The 17,866-nt window shown below is 39.6% G+C and overlaps 1 long non-coding RNA gene across 1 annotated transcript in view; it reads right to left on the bottom strand.

Moving 5' to 3' along the window:
- Positions 1–871: 871 nt before the first annotated feature.
- LOC132484400 (uncharacterized) overlaps positions 872–17,866 on the bottom strand; it is a 30,851-nt gene continuing 13,856 nt past the window's right edge. The window contains exons 2-5 of the long non-coding RNA XR_009531175.1: positions 16,871–16,951; positions 16,277–16,411; positions 15,940–16,003; positions 872–890 (exon numbers count right to left, since the gene is read on the bottom strand). This is a non-coding gene — a long non-coding RNA (uncharacterized LOC132484400). The remainder of the gene's footprint in view (positions 891–15,939; positions 16,004–16,276; positions 16,412–16,870; positions 16,952–17,866) is intronic.

Below are 17,866 nucleotides of genomic sequence, written 5' to 3'. Positions count from 1 at the left end.
GTTAAACTAGGCAGGCACCAGTGTTACTGTTACTAAAATCATTATCGTGCCACCTAGAATTCAATGTATTGTGACATTCAAATAAGAAAATCCATAGTTACCATAAAGATTATTACAGAATGCTATAGGAAGACACGGTAAGACCTTAATGCATGCTGTGGAGAGTAGTATATGGGGGATATCAGTAGGGCTTCCTGTAGAAGGCAATTGAAATGGGTATGTAACATGAAGGAAGGGTGAATTTTTGAGGAAAAGAGAAGATAAATTCATGTTTGCCAGAAAATGAATGGTTAAGGATCAGTCCAGAAAGGAGTTCCATTCATAATCAGTATAAGAAATGCTCACTGGGGCTTCCCTGGTGGCACAGTGGTTGAGTCCACCTGCCGATGCAGGGGACACGGGTTCATGCCCCAGTCCGGGAAGATCCCACATGCCGCAGAGCGGCTGGGCCCGTGAGCCATGGCTGCTGAGCCTGCGCGTCCGGAGCCTGTGCTCCGCAACGGGAGAGGCCGCAACAGTGAGAGGCCCGCATACTGTAAAAAAAAAAAAAAAAAAAAAAAGAAATGCTCACTGGAGTGTAAGAAAAGAAGACAATGGAGAGGGTAGAGGCCAGACCATGAATGGTCCATGTATGTATAGTAAGTACTAAGGTCTAGTCTTTGTGTTCCCCTCCAAATTTATACGTTGAAATCTTAATTTCCGGAGGTGATAGTATTAGTAGGTGGGGCCTTTGGGAAATGATTACGGTATTAGTGCTCTTACAAAAGAGACTCCACAGAGCTCCTGAAGCTCTTCTGCCATGTGAGGTTACATTGAGAAGTCTGGAACTCAAAAGAGGGCCCTCATCTGACCATACTGCCACCCTATTCTTGCACTTGCAGCCTCCAGACCTGTGAGAAAAAAATGCCTGTTGTTTATGAGCCACCCAACCTGCAGTATAATCTTACAGCAGCCCAAAAGGACAAAGAGAGTTTGGGTGTGAGATTTTACTGCAAGAAAGATGGGAATCCACTGAAGGATTTTAACTGGTAACTTAGAAGAGAGACAAGTTTCATAACACAATCAGGTATTTTTATAAGAAACATTTGTTTCATTTTCAGAATGATCACTCTGGAAATACTGTGACTAGATTTTTGGAGAAGGGTGACGGCAGTCCCGGATATAGAAAGATGAGTTAGTAGTCCATTAATGTAAGTCAAACAAGAAAGTGGAGATCAAAGTGTGAATTTGTGGCTGAGCGTTCTTTTCTGTTAGCACTTGAAAAAGGTTATGTCAATGCTTCTGACTCCAGAGTTTTAGACAAGAAATATGCTGTCATTGGAATTGGTGTTTCTCAATAAGTGATGCATTGTTTCTGCCTGTCCACTTGCGAGAATTTTTTTGTCTCTACTTTTCAGAAGTTTAATTATGACGCGTCTTGGCAAGGATATCTTTGTGTTTTTCCTCTTTGGGTTTGTTCAGATTCTTGAATTTGTGTTTATGTCTTCTAAAAACCTGGGAACTTTTTAGTCATGATTTCTTTGAATACTTTGTCAGTCCTACTTGCTCTCTTTTTTCATTCTGGAACTTTGATGATATGAAAGTTAGTGCTTTTGTTACTGTTTACAGGTTCTTGAGATCCTGTTCTTTCTCCCATCTCTACCCCTCAGTCTGTTTTGCTCTGTACATTTGGTACATTGTACTGATCTCTTCCAAGTTCATGATTCTATGCTTTGTAATCTCCACTCTACTCTTGAGCAAAGTTGTTTGATTGTTGTATTTTTCAGTTCTACTGTTCTCATTTGTTTTTATTGTTATAACTTCTAGTTCTTTGTTTACATTTTCTATTTTTCACATTTCTGTCAAGGAACGCATAATTGCTCATTGAAGCATTTAAGTGACAGCTTATTTAAAATCCTTGTCTGATCATTTCAATAGATGTCTTATCTCAGTGTTGGTGTATGTTTATTGTCTTTTCTCATTTATTCTGTGATTTCCTGGTTCTTGGTGTCATGAGTATTTTTCCATTGCATTCTAAACATTGTGAGTTATTACATGACTGTGTATCGCATTTAATTTTATTATTACTTTTTAGAAGGAAGTCATCCTATTTGAGGCGTAGTATGAGGACTGGGGGGTTACGTACAGATTTCCATTGGGCCCTACTGACAATACCGCAGCAAAAGTGGGCACTTACATTGTCTCACTGCAGACAGATCAAGTAGAAGTTCAGCTAGCCTATTGGCCCTTCTGACACCTTCCCCCCAAAAGTGGGAACATTAATATCATTTTGTTGCCTTTTAGTAGGAGTGGAAGTTCATGTCCCCAGTAGTTTTCTTGACACAAGGGGAGGGGAGAAGTGAAGTGTTTGCTGTCCTTCCTCCCACTTCATTCCTTCTTGTTGATCCCGGGTGTGGGTAGAGGGTCAGCTACCTGCTGGCCCCACTGACACCAGGGTAAGAGGAAGAGAAGTGCCAAGTAGCCCTGCTTGTGCCACCTCATTCTGTCTTACTGCCTCAGGATGGTTATGGGGATTCAGCACCCCAGTGGGTCTCACTGACATCATGTGTTGGGGGTTAGTGGGGTGCCTACTCCCTCCAATCTGTAACACCCTATTCTTATTGATGTCAGGGAGAGATGGAGGTTAAGTCCCACCATTGGACCCCACGACTGTGTGAGGGCAGCCCAGTGTTAACTAGCCTGTCAGGCACCACCTTTTAAAGTCTGTTTGCTCATGGAAAGGGGTGGAGGCTCAGCTCACCACTGGACCACACTGAAACAACCTGGTGGGGAACCAAGAGCGCTGGCTCTTCTGGAGGGCAGGAGTGGGGTGGTGTGGAAGATCAAATCCTACCTTGGCCCAACTGAAACGACAGGACATAGGGGATGGGTGCAATATTCCACTTGGCTCGAGTAGTGTGTATATTCCACTGGCACTTGGCTCGAGTAGTGTGTATATTATTGCCCAAATGGTCTTCTGTCTTTAGCAACCCCTTTCCTCATACTTTGGCTAGGGGGAACAGGGTTTTGTGGGGTTTTCTTCAAGTTTTTTTGTCTGTTGTTCTGTTGGTGGTTATTGATTGGGGGTCCTGTAATACCCTCTCCAGGATGTATGGGAAGCAACAGGAAACGCAGGGGACTCATCACCACATTATTCCTCAAGTCCCAAAGTCCCTAGTTAAGTCTGCCTTCTCATTTCCACCTTTCAGCGTCTTCCTATGTTTGTTTGTTGTTATGTTCAGGGTTTTAGTTTTAAGTGGGAGAACCTGGGAGAAATGGGCTACTTCATCTTCTTGGAAGCAGAGGTCTGGAGGTCTTTTGATGTTAAAAAGTACTGCTGACTGTAAATTAAAATTTGATGATATACACCTTGCCCTTTAAGAATTATTCTGCTAGATGATGTGGCTTCCCAAAGTTGCTACAATTTGATTTTCATACTTCTAGAAGCCAAGTGTTTTGCTGGAGTTTAAATTTAAAGATAAGCAAGAGATGAGGCTAAGATGATCTATGTGGTAACAGATTAAAGTTGGAAACATCAATATACATTCATGTTTAGCTTAATATTGCTTCATATTACCTTAATACACATGGTCATGTAGAGAGATACTTAGAGATATGTGCATATACATGGGTAATGTACACAGATATTATCTCTTTGCTCTGTCAGCTGAGAAGATCTAGAAGCAATGACATCTGAGCAGCAATTAGCACACCCCACACCCAGATCCTGCTGTCTAATACCGTTCTCCACTAAAAAGACCTAGTTATCCTTGAAGAAATAGCTGATTCTAGGACTGGGGCAGTAAATATACAAGATTTATATACAAGACCATCTTATAGTGTCAGAAAGTAAGGAAGTTCCAAAAAAAAATATATATATATAGGACGGGGATACCACAGAGTGGCACAAGAGCCAACTGAAAAGAGTTCACAAGGGTCAGGACTAGAGCAATTTGAGGAACAAAGTGACTAAAGTAGAATTAGATTATAACCCAAAGTATAAAATAAAAATCCATGAGTTCTTCTGATATAAATAAATAATTGGATACATAAATGCAGGAGAACAGATAAATCTCCAGTGCAAAGGAATTCCAAATAGTTTATGTAGTACTCCATCTTAAGCATAACTCCCTATTCCTTAGTTGTGGGCTGAGCATATTGACTTCCTTCCAAACAAGTACAGTATGAAAAAGGGAAAACAGTAATCTTACAATGGAGAAACCTGAAAAACACTACCTCAGCCTGGTGATCAAGGTCCACCTCAGCATTCATAATGCATATTGATACTTTGTACACTTGATGTGATCTGACAAAATAACCCTTCTACTCTGTGGTCTTCCTCCCCAAAACACATAATCCCAATATTATCATGAAAAATGCATCAAACAAATTCTAGTAGTAGGCATCCTACAAAAACCTAACTACTCAAAATTGTCAAGGTCATCCAAGGAAAACCTGAGAAGCTATCAAACCCAAGAGGAGCCTAAGGAAACATGGCAACTAAACGTAATGTGATGTTTTGGATGAAATCCTGGAATAGAAAAAGGACATTAGGTAAAAACTAAGGAACTGGACTAATGTATGGGTTATAGTAAATGATAATGTATCAATATTTGTTAATTGATTGTAACAATGTAACATACTAATGTAAGTGGATCATCATAGAGGGAAATAGGTATAGTGTATATGGAAACACTTTATACTATCTTCTCAATTTTTCTGTAAAATTAAAACACTTCTAAAAAATAAAGTCTATAAAAACGCTGTGTTTTCTTGTTTTATGATTATGTGCCTGTATTTCCTAATAAATATGTAAATTTGCTTTACCTTCCTTGATACTGATATTACAGAAAATACTAAGTAACTCTGAAAGAATTTGTAACTCCAATTCAACAAGCAATAATTCTTGGTATTAACTTTTTGGAAGAACCCACTGAATAAATCAAAGCAAATTGTCTTTAAAGGCTGAATTTCTTTTCAGTGTTTAATCTTTTATATGATTAATGCATACCACAAGCATGATTCTGTTTCAAAGGGCAGAAAATGTTGATTGTAGGCAATGACTAAAGTACAGTGAAATATTAATGCCTGATGCTATAACAACTTTAATGTATTTTATGTTTTCAAAATGATGAATTGTTTTTTCAGTTAATAAAGTACTCAATTTTATACATTTCCTACCCACCTTTTCCCAAAACACCCACAAGGAAATGATACTATCATCTGATATTAGGTTCATCGATTTAAATTGGAGTTTTTGGTAGCTGTGGTTGCCAATGGTACTGGAATGTGTGATACTTTTACAGATCCTATCCATGGCAAAATCTGATCTTCACAAGGTAAATCACAGTAGGTGCGTAAAGCCAAATGACATATAGCTTTGTAGCTAGATTACCAAGCATTTTACTTGGAGGCGCAATAGGATGTAGAAAAGGCCATTTCTCTTTCTGTCTTTTTCTGCTCAAAGGTCACTCACCATCTTACTTTTCCTCAGCCATCTCAGAAGTTTTCCACAAATTTAGACTATATAATGTCACTTAATGTGAATGTAGCTCAACATTCTGTTTTAGTACAGCTAATCTCACATTATTTTATTGGTGCTAAATATGTAAATCATCAGCAAATTTTTGTACTTAACTTTCTTTTTTTTGATGTGGACCACTTTTTAAAGTCTTTATTGAATTTGTTACAATACTGCTTCTGTTTTATGTTTTGGTTTTTTGGCTGTGAGGCATGTTGGGACCATAGCTCCCCGACTAGAGATTGAACCCACACCCTCTGCATCAGAAGGCGAAGTCTTAACCACTGGATCACCAGGGAAGTCCCTGTACTTAACTTTTAGAAATAATTAAAATAAGCTATTCAACACATTTTCCCTTAAAAGAAAAAAAGCAATTCTTCTTAGGCTGGCCCTGGGTACATACATGACTTTGCCATTTTTTCCATGCACTATTTTCTTATCTGTTTTACTGTGTCACATTTGTTCTACCTTCTCAAAAAGAAGCATTTAAAAATTCATCTACGTGTTCATGCATTCATACATTTATTAAATAAATCTATTGAACACCTACATACGGCACAGAAAAGAAGGCAGAAAACTAATCTGGGTTTCACAGAAAGTAATGAACTCAGTTAAAGTTTTTGGTGAAAACAGGTGTTATTCAATCTACTGGAAATTACATTTAATCATGGGGACTCACAGACTCAAGGAAAACCAAGACCTAAATAATAATAAAGTAATAAAAGTACTAGCCATTTACTGAGTGCCTGCTTGTACCTGACTCTGAAACTCTAAAATTATTACGGGTGTTTTGAGGATTGTCTGATATAATTGTAATCTCCATTTTACAGATGAAAATAACAAGGTTCAGAGACATTAGGTTACTTGCTAAAGTGAAGTGGTCCAGAAACTACAGAACTGGAAATTGAACCTTAGACTTCATAATGCCAAAGTCTGTGCTTTTAATCACAATGTGTGTGTGTGTGTGTGTGTGTGTGTGTGTGTGTGAGAGAGAGAGAGAGAGAGAGAGACAGAGAGAGAGAGACAGAGAGAGAGAGAGAGAGAGAGAATGTGTTTAATAGAGAACTTCTGAGAAATGGCAAGAAAACTACCAGGTATCCATAAAACAATAATTTAGGAGCTTCCTACTATACAAGTAATTGTTAATCATAGGGCTGAACTAAGGATCTCTCACTTTTGAACTAAGAAATCAAAAGCTTCCAGAAGTTGAGTCTAAAGTTTACACTTACATAAGATACTTCATACAGAATGCTAAAGTATAATAACTAAAGAGCTCTGAAAATATTGGAAACATTCATATTAGTATGGTTTCATATTGTGGATAATAGAGGATTTAAGAAATTGGCAGATGCAACTGCAGACTCATTTGTTATCATTCTTGTGAAGGGCAAGATAAATGAACAAAATGAGAAAAATGAAAAAAGCATGGCTAGCAATTTTAGGTATTTGCTTAATCTCCATACTAGGAAAGACTAAGCAAAAAAAAAAAAAAAAAAAAAAAAATTCTCGAAATTTTATTTTGAAAGCACCTACAAGTGTATATGGTCTTTTTATACCAAATAACTTCGAATTATGAACTGTCAAATAAGTCTAATCTCCTCTGATGATAAAATTGCTGACTTTATTTGAAACTATGAAATGAAAAATGAGGTAATAATCAGAAATTCTTAAGAAAAGGAGTAGGAAAAACAAAATTATAAGAGTTATGTTAAAAAATATTTTGAAACAAACATAAAATCCCCATTACTGGTACAGAGCTTTTAAAACCTTATTTTGGTTTTAAGTGTTAATAAATATTTATATGTTTACATAATTACTGTCATAAGGAAGACACAATTTTAAGTCAGCTTTCTTCATTCTTTCTTTATTAAGCATTATTCTATTTTGCTCCATCATCTTGTAATTATAATATAGTAACTGTGTAGCTTTCTACTAAGTGGATATAATTTCCTTAACTATTTTCCTATTGTTAACAATTAAAGGTGTTTCCAATTTTTTGTTATTACAAATGACATGACAATGAGCATCTTTATATAATAATTTTCTGGATTATAGATTATTTATTGGCATAAGCTTCCAGAATTAGAATTAATGTGTAAAAAGCTATTAACATTTTTATCTTGCTAGACATTGCCAAATTACTTGTCAAAAGATGGAACCAAATTATATTGCAAAAATCTTTGCCAACAGAAGACATTATATATAATTTTTGATTCTGCTAAATTAATAAGTTGGAAACCTATGTTCCATTTCTTTGAATTCTTTGATAACAGAGTGCTGCTGGAGGCTGGGAGGGCAGCCATGTCCGTGAAGGCTCCCCAGAGTTGGAGCGGGGAAGTGGAAAAAGGTAAAAAAAATATTAATTGTATTTTCCCTCGATTGTTATCTCTCACTCTTTTCTGCCTCTGCGTAACTTATATCCAGGTAGCTGGAGAAAAATCATGTGGCAGGGCAAATTGGTATTCCAATAAATTAATAATCACCAACTTCAAATGGATTTTCAAGACTGGAAATATTGCTCTGACTTACAGTACGTTCTTTCTAATTCTCCTTACAGACTATTTTCTGAGAAGCTTTACCTGCCCTCCTCAAATGTCCCTCCATCCTCTCTACTTCCTTCACTCTGAGCTGGTGAGGTGCTTCATGACTCACTAAGAACACAGAAGTCAGTAAGTAAATAGTCCACTGCCAAATCCATTAATTCATTAGCATTTGCGTTGATCTTTGTATTCCCTTTTACTACACGAGTGAACGTTAAAAGGCCATGTGCACTACAGACAGCATTTCATTTTCTCTCATCTTCTCAAGTACTTCACAGCACTGCATTTTCTACAGCCCATCTACTCCTTATGAATGATTCTTGCCAAAATTCAACCTCATTCTAGACTAGTAACTCCAACTTAAAATATTATAAACTATACGTGTAACATGAAAGCCTCCCTTCTCCCCTAATCCCTGCATATCTTCTTTAGCCAATTCCTGTCTGAACTTTTCAAAATTGTTATCTTCATATATTGTTTCCATTTCCTCACGTCCCATTTACTCTATAATTTACATCCATCTGACTTCTCTCACCGTAATCTCTTTGCCCACTCTCCTGAAATTTTACTTATGAAGGTCACCAGCGATCTCCATGTCAGTATAGCCAATGAATAGTTTTTGTCCTAATTCTAGGCTCTTTCCTTCTTTAAAAAAGAAAAAGAATAAGAAAAACAAAAACCGTTTTTTTTTTCTTCTATGCTTTTACACTCTCATCATCTTCTGTCTTGGTATATTTTACTGGCTTTCTGTGTTTAATCTGATTTCTAATATTCTATTAGTTTCCTTTATCTTCAGTGGAATAAACCACTATATGAAGGATTATTCTCAACAGTTAGTTCTCAAAATAACAGTACTAGTAGCAGCAGTCAATACTCTATAATGCTTACCATGTGCCAGACACTCTTCTAAGACACTGTTTAAATACATATACATAGACATATATATATATATATATATATATATGAGGTTTTCCTCCTCATAAGCCTATGAAATAAGCCTATTATTATACCCATGTTACAAATGAGAAAACTGAGGCAATGAGGCGCCAAGGTCACATGATCAGTACTTGCTGAAGCCCCGCCTGACTTAATGCCGGAACTTTAGAGTAGACAAGTTAAATAATGTCTCACAGATTAGCCTTAAAAGCGAGCAACATTTAATTAATGACTTGTGAAGTATCAGAAAAAAAATGGAACATTTTAAATTGAATGGGAACTACTAAGTCATGTATCAGTAACTAAGATTGACTCTTATTGAATGAAATTATTTTTCATTATTCTTTTGAAAGAAGAATATTCTTGTGTTAGTGTTTCACAGTATTTTTTCATTCACATATTTATTCATTTATTAGACACACATTTCCTACACACCTTCTATGTGCCAGTGTCTCCTGCAAGCTTTGGAAGATTCAGTGGTGAGCAAAAAATTACAAAGTCCTTGCTCTTAAGCAAGTGTCCAGTGGTGGAGGAAGACAGAGTCAACATGTAAATACATTTTGGACAGCGACAGAAATACGACTGGACAATGGGATGGAGAGGCAGTGAGGAGGCAGGTCTCTTTGGTCAAGACAGTAGTGGTGGCGTTTGAACCGAGGCCTTAGTGATCAGAGGGAAATTGGTCTGGGTAGAAGGATTAGCCAATCTAAAGCTGGGAGAGCAAGAACTAGAGCTTGTTGCATCTGAGGGACTGAAAAAGACAACTGTGCCTCGAACCCCATGAAGGTCAGGGAAAGATGTAGTAAGTGACCAGACCACATGGTCCCTGTGAACCTGGCTAAGTAGTTGAAAATTTAATCTCTTTACAATAGACAGCCTTTAGAGGTTAGAAGCAGTGCGATAATAGCATCTGATTTGTGCTTTTTGAAAGACTACTTTGACTGTGGAGAGTCCAACAAAAGCAAACTACTTGTGTCTCTATGAAGTGCAGAGAGTAAATTTTAAAAAGCCCAATGAGCTCATAAGCAGTTGGTTTACTAACTGTAATCATTTCTCTTAACTAGACTTCATTAATATAAGCTTGGTGACCTTGGGGTCTGGGGACATATTAGATTAGGGAAACCCAACTATTTTCAAATAGTGTGATTTGAAAAATTCTCGAAATTGTTGGGGTTCAGGAAGATTATTTTATTGCTGGGCCTGGATGGGAAGTTTAGAATAAGAAAAGAAAGTATGATGGCTGGCTTCCATCTATTCTCCCTTTCTGTGGGAGAAATGATGGTGGGGTGACTACTTTGCTGTTGACCCAATGCTTAAATTTCAGAGCTAGTTCAATCCAGTAAATATTTGCTGAACAACTATTATATGTTAGGCACCTAGCTGAAACTGGGAATATAAAGAGAATAATTAATAATAAAAGCAGGTATTACTAACAAGAGACAGGCACTGTGCTAATGCTTAACATGCACCATCTCAAGTTACATTAATTTACACACTAACCGTATGGGGTAGATGCATTTATTATACCATTTTCCGGGTGAGAAATCTAATCCCTTTAAGGGGCTTAAGTTATTTCTCCAAGGTTACACAGCTAGTTAGGGGCATAGGCAGTATTTGGACTCAGGTCTGGTATCAGCACCAATTCTCTTAACCATTATGCTCTATAAGGACCTTACTTGAGAAGTTCAGGATTATACATATATGGGTACAACCAACCCTAAGACCATCTGGCAAAACTGGCTGCTTGAGAAGTCCTGGATTTATGTAAGATGCTCTTGGAATGGAGAAGATCGTGAAGGAGGGTCCCCAAAACACACTCTCTATACTAAGGGGCAACAGAAGAGAGAAAGAATTAGCCTACAGCAGTATGATACTGAGGACCAAGAAACAGTGTTTCTCTCTTTTGTGAATAGTTATTAAATTATTTCTACTTCAAAGTATCAGAAAGAAATCACAGTACTATGGACAGTTTGCGGAGCCACCCTATCTTAGCGTGAATCCTGGCAGGTATAGAGTCCATAGTATGACCGTGGCACCTAAGTGTAGTTAAGTAAGCTTTCATTTTTCTTTAGCCTTAAAGCAAAGTAGCTTTCTGATAGGTATAATTTAGGAAAGTCTTCAAAGAAAATATTTGAAGTCCACTATCTCAGAGAAAAGCAATTTTGCAAAAGATCTATCAGCAAAAGCAAGGCCAAACACACTAATTATTTAGTGAGACTTGTATTGTTATATCATTGCTCATGTTGTTTCTTTATGCATTTACCTGGAAGAAGGCTTTTAATGTTCAACAATTCTCAAAGAGATAAAGACCCACACTGATGTGTCAGAAGGAGCTTTGCCCCGGAATTAGATCAGTTTAGGTTTGGCTACTTACTAGAATTAGGTAACATTCTTAATCTTTCTGAGCCTGTTTCCTATCTGCAAATAGGGATAACACTATCTATTACAGAGGGATGGGGTTAAATTAAATGACACATGTAAATGAAATATATCCTTCCAGACTGAGAACATACCTAGTAAATGTTAAGTGATCTGCAAATATTCTGCTTTCTTGAAATGGATGAAACCTGTTATGTTCTTAACCAACGGTCTAAATATCAAGACAATATTTAGTTAAAAGTTATATTTGTTCTTTCACTGTCCATCTGCATTTTAACATATTCTAACATATTCTCCTTGATCAATTGTGTCAATATTAGTAACATTTGTCATTTAAGCTATTACTGTTCATATGTTTAAAATATTTCAGTGTGATATAAGTCATTACTCAAAGGGATGCCTAGCTGGCTTTATCAAAGATTTATTTTAAGTAAAAATAAAAGACACATTTTTCATTTTCACCAAGTTTTATTGAACAGTGTATTCATTAACTGTATGAACTTTCTGGCCAACCCAATACAGTAGCCAAGACACGGAAACAACCTCACTGTTTTTTTGTGGATGAATGGATGAAGAAAATAGGGTGCATACAACCTACAATTATTCAGCCATGATAAAGAAGGAAATCTGGCTATTTGTGACCACATGGGTGGATTTGGGGGGGCATTAAGCTAAATGAAATGTCAGACAGAGAAAGATAAATACTTTAGGATCTCATATGTGAAATCTAAAATACTGAACTCATGATAGAAAGAATGGAATGATGGTTGCTAGAGCTGGGGGTTGGAGGTGAGGAAAATGAGTGAAGATGATCAAAAGATAAAGACTTCTAGTTATAAGATAAGTGAGTAACGGTGATGTCATGTACAGCTTGGTCACTGCAGTTAACAATACCGTATTTTATGTTTGAAAGTTGCTAAGAGAGTAGATCTTGAAAGTTCTCATCACAAAAATAAAATTTGTAATTATGTGAATTAAGGTTAACTAAACTTATTGTGGTAGTCATTTCACACTATATATATATATATATATATATCAATCATCACATTGTACACCTTGGACAGATAGAAATCAATTAAATCTCAATAAAACTGGAAAAATCTCATTTATATTTTAGCATAAATATATCAAATTGGGTTTCTTGAAAAGATTAATAATAACTATAGATAAAAGGAAATAAGATATTGTTGTTGCTGTTGTTTGCTTTTCCGGAGTGCAAAACACTAAAAAGGGGGGAGGTGAGTATGGGCTTGCAAATGCTGTTCCATGGGCCCTAATGCTATGATACAGACATCTAGTCCTGATCTGAAAGAGAACTTGAGTCATTTCAACCAATCTGCAAAACAGTCGTGTTCAAACGTGAAGAGATGAAGAGATATCAGTAAATTCTTTTTCACACTGCAAGAAATCTGCCTTCAGCTTTCAGCAAAACCTCAGTTTTCGGGTTATGAGGGTAACAGTTCTTAAGCAAGCGGTACAATGCTTCCACCAGTGCTTTCTCCCTACGATGAATAAGTTTTCAGTCTCCCCACCAGTGCTCATCCCTTCTCCCCTTAATGTCTTGGCCAAAATTCAACCATCAGCCCAGGAAACTCTTTCCCAGTTTCATTGCCTGTACATGACCACGTTATTTCAATCACCTTGGCACATTTATATTACCTACTTCCTAAGTTAGGTATTATATATATGAGATTTTAAATAAAAGAATGCCTGTAAAGTACTTAATGCTCAACTCCTAGCACAATATGAATATTCCGTAACTGCTGACTAGCATTATTATTATATCATTTACATTAAAACTGATCTGTACTTTCTTTCACACACCCATGTTCTTTGTCCCCAACTGGGGTAAAGGAAATAAATGAACATTTATTGATTATCTACAGTAAGAGTATAGAATGCAGTGTAGGCTATAGAATTAGTGGTGTTCAAGACTGAAACTGACCTGGATTTGAATTCCAGACCTCTCACTTACTTAAGACTTTACGACGCCTCAGTTCCCTTACTGATAATTAGAGATAATAGACATTTCAGGGGGCCTCCCTGGTGGCGCAAGTGGTTGGGAGTCCGCCTGCCGATGCAGGGGATACGGGTTCGTGCCCCGGTCTGGGAGGATCCCATATGCCGCGGAGCGGCTGGGCCCGTGAGCCGTGGCCGCTGGGCCTGCGCATCCGGAGCCTGTGCTCCGCAGCGGGAGAGGCCACAACAGTGAGAGGCCCACATACCGCAAAAAAAAAAAAGAAGAAAAAAAAATTAGACATTTCAGGGACCACGGTAAGGATTAAAAATATTATAATGTTTGGATCCAGAAAGGGCATTCATTACCTCATTTAATGTAAACTCTTAGATAATCTGATTGAGTTTTGAGAATCTGATAACGGCTCTGCATCCTTTTGCTAAAAATAATTAGATAGGTAGATAACTATTCATAGCATTTTGCATAGAATTCCAGGGCTTTGCTAATACGAAAATCAATCAAAGGCTTTAGTTGGCACAAAGAACTCAGAGAAATTGTTATGGGGCAAGAATTAGAATTCTTCTTGAAATACAGACTATCATCCTGGAGAAGAAAGGACAACATTTTAATGTGGTTAAATTTGGGTCAAAACTATGCACTTCCTTAATGGTGTTTCTACCAGGTCTTGATTTGACTGGGATTGAAATTTCTGACATTACTGTCCCCATCACAGACTTGAAAACCTGGCAGACAATCAAGTGCAACCTACAGTTAAAGGTCGCTCATCTCAAAAAATGGGTATGTTACTACCATTCTGACAAGAGCGTTATGAAGATTAAGAAAAAGCACAAATAAACTCTCCTAACACCTGACAGCCAAGTAATACATCTTTCGGCTCTTTCAATTCTTTTTCCTGCTTACCTGACTTATTTCCTTCCCTGCTCTGAGTTCTCACTGTGTTTCATGTCCCACAATGCTGAAGTCATTGTAATGCTTTTACTCAGGAATCTCATTTAACATTTAGCATAGTAAATAAGAAAGCCTAAGAAGTGACTGAGGTAGACTGTCATTATTGCATCATTCTGATAACCTGATTTGTCCAGAAATGTAACTATGTGATTCTCCTTTACTTCCAGTTGCTCACCATTCATGGGCACAAACTGAGTGTATATCAGATATATTAAATTCCTGGAAAATTATCTGTGGTGTGATTTGGGGTTCTATTTGTGTACTACAGCTTTCCTAAAACTAAACTATTATCATTTCTACCCCTCTTCTGTCTGAAAATCCTCAAAACATAAGTTCTAATTAATAGTTATACTAGTTGGCATTATAGTCATTCTTTTTTGCTTTTTCTCTGATTATAAGTATCTTCTGACTCTTAAGTCAATCAAATGGGTTCTCTACATATGAGGAAGCTCAGAGAGGAAAACAGGATGAGTAGGGTAAGAAGACAGTCACACATAGAATTAGTGGAAGCCTTAGCAGTAACAAAGCTGGTGAAATTGGAGCTAATTAATTAGCAGTCAGGAAAATTTTGTCATGTGCTGTCATTAACTGATCAACTAGGGTAATTAGGCTTACAAACAATAGAAAGCAAAGACTGGAAAATCTATTGTTTCTGCCAGCTTCTCCTGCTTGTTATCAGCGCAATTTTCTCCTAGTTTATGAAACAATAACAGTTCGGTATTAGAATTTAAATGCCATCAATATAAGATATGGAGATATGTGAAGCCTACTACACTTTCTTCGTAAACTAGTACTATAGCATCATCAATTCCACAGTAGAATGATTCAGTTGAAAGACAAGATTCATGCAGAGTACACTATTTGTTTAAACTTCAAAAAAATCAAAAAAGATTGCTATATCTTGTTAGATATGTTATGAGCCCAAAGATATGTTATGAATCCCAAAGCCAGCCAGGCTATCCCTCTGCATTTCTTTGTCCTAACACAGGCTTTTGTCCACCAGCATCCCCCGTCGGCCCCTATACAGAAGAGAACACCGTCTGTTCATCAAGAGCCCCACGCCGCAGAGTTAGAGGCTCAACGATGAAGCTGGAGGAGAGGCAGGGATCTCCCAGTTGTGTCTGGCCTGGTGGGATTCTAGAGAAGCTATTTCTTTAGTAAGCGTCCCTTTCTTTAGACAGACTGGGGCATTTCCAGTGGCTGGCCACAGTGCCCCGAAAAGGTGGACTCAGATGGACTTGGGCATTAGGAAGTTTCTGTGGGGGGCTCACGGGCTGTTCTTCCGTGTTTCGAACATACAAATCAAGTTGGGGGCAGGCCACCACTAGTGCAGGGCCGACCAGAAGGCACGTTCAACAAAGTGTCCCCTCCCTAACCCCTGCAGCCCCTTCTAACAAAAGGAAGACCACAAGGAAGATGTCCAGGGAAGCCTCATCTAAAAGGTGGAGGAGCAACATTCCTCGGTGCAAGTGTCCTGGCCGTGGCTGCAGCGGGAGGGCCACACCATGCCACCCCCTGGCTGGGTGTCATGATGAAATTTGGACATTATACCAGAAGCCAAAGGGTCACTCCACCAAACCCTTAAGAAAAGGATGAGGGACGAAGCATGTGTGCCCTCGAAGCCCCAATCTTCTGGTGCTCCAGTCTTCAAAACTTACACAAGCTGCCTCTTACATGTCTCCTTTAGTTGTCACCTTGGGACAAGGACCTCTGAGCACCTGACTGAGGAAACAGAAAGGCCGCTGCCACAATCATCCTACTGAGCCCTCTCCCCTCCCCTCAAAAAGGGCCAGCAGCCCCCTTCCCTTGAAAGGGCTTTTCTTTAGAAAGGGCGGCCTGGACTTAGCATGAGAGGGGAATGCAGTTTAGAGACACCTGGGACCACGGGGTGCTTTCAAAGCCTCTCCCCGCCCTTCCAGGTCTTGTCTGGTGGGGTTTTCAATATTAACGCCGCACAGAGAAATAACACCCAGTGTCAGGATGAAGTGTTCTTACGTGCACAGGTTCAGATGGAGGGTTGAGGCCCCGAGCGTGGTCCAGTGTCACGGGAGTGGGGGCGGGGCGGGGCGGGGGGCTGGCCGTGAAGAAACAAGAGGAGGAGGGGCAAGGCTCAGTACTGGATCCTGCTGACTACACACACACACACACACACACACACATAATCTTTAGCTGCCCCATGAACTTTTTGTGAACTGTTTAAAACTGGAGGCTGTTGAACAAACAGCGGCGCCACTGCCAGCCATAATTTCATTGCAACGAGCTAAAGACTCTTTAACTCTTCAGGTTCCAGGCCAAAGATGGACCTGAGTGGAAAGGGCCAAGGAGCCGGGGGCCCTGCCTGGCGTGAGGCCCTTCTCCAGAGTGACAGCCCAAATCCTGGGCAGGAACACCCTCATCCTGGGCAAAGGCTGTACTGCGTACACCCCACCATCACTGAGAAACGGGCCCACCCCCCATCTCTCTGGGATGTAGAACTAACTAAGGGGATCTTGGGCACAAGGGACACAGAGATAGGGTCAGAGACACTGCCACGCTCACCCCATTCCTCTTCTAGAAGCGGCTATTGAAATAGTTGGGGGTCTTTCTTACTTTCTTCTTCTTCTTTTTTTTTTAACCTCCAAGGAAAAGTTCTTCAAAAGTGACTTCCCTCACCCTTGGCTGTGGGTCACGCTGCAGGGGGCAAATGACGTGATTTAGATGACAGACAGAGCAGGCGCTTTGCTGCTGTATATAAGAGGCTCATCTGCCCTTATTTCTCAACGACCCCCCCCTTTCTTCCACAGGTGGGTGATGCTTCTGGAAGTGCCAAGGTGTGTGAAGTCAGTCATGAAAAGCACTTTACAAGCACCAACCTGTTTCCAGTGGGAGCTGCTAAGCTACACCTTGGCTCTGGGTTTTAACCCTTTTTTCCAGCAGTGGAGAGAAGGGGGCAAGGATGTGGGATAGGGATGAAGAGGGAAGGTGGCCAAGAGAAGGGGTCAGCCGGGGAGACGGAGGAGCATCTGGTTTCTGAAGAACAGACCAGGAATTGTGGTGGCTGCCCGCTGAACACCCAGTTCTGGGAGAGACCCGGCTTGCAAAACGCAGACTCGCCGCGTGGTCTCCGGCTTTCGGTCTGGCCCTAGGGGCAAGCACAGGAGAGCTTGAGTCTCCCTCGACAGACTTGGGCAGTCATCTGGTCCGGGAACCAAGAGTTATGATTAGCATCCGAGCTTGGCCTGGACGCTGGGGAGAAGAGCCTGATTGGCAGAAAGAGGTCAAAGGGACCAAGATTAGGATCTGTCCCACCACCCTCGGCATCCCTGAGTGAGGGCACCTTGGCCCTCTGTGAAAAGACACGAGGGGGCACACGGGTCCCCAGCTGCACCCATCACCGTTCTGCCGATTCCTGCCATGAAGACACCATTATGGAATGAGGAGAAGGAGAGAACGTTTGTTTTGTTTTTTTTCTTTAAAGGCGACTTCCCTTGGCAGGCAACAAACAGATTGCAAAGGAAGGAGCAGTGGCCATGAGAGGCTGGCGTGAGCGCAGGGAGGAAGGCAGCACCAGGCCACTCCTGCCACCTCTCCTTTCTCTCCACCCCA

The sequence above is a fragment of the Mesoplodon densirostris genome, chromosome 2 (assembly GCF_025265405.1).
Source record: "Mesoplodon densirostris isolate mMesDen1 chromosome 2, mMesDen1 primary haplotype, whole genome shotgun sequence".
NCBI classification, from domain to species: Eukaryota; Metazoa; Chordata; class Mammalia; order Artiodactyla; family Ziphiidae; genus Mesoplodon; species Mesoplodon densirostris.
The sequence above is the reverse complement of the archived record's forward strand: the minus strand, read 5'-3'. Positions and strand labels throughout refer to the sequence as shown.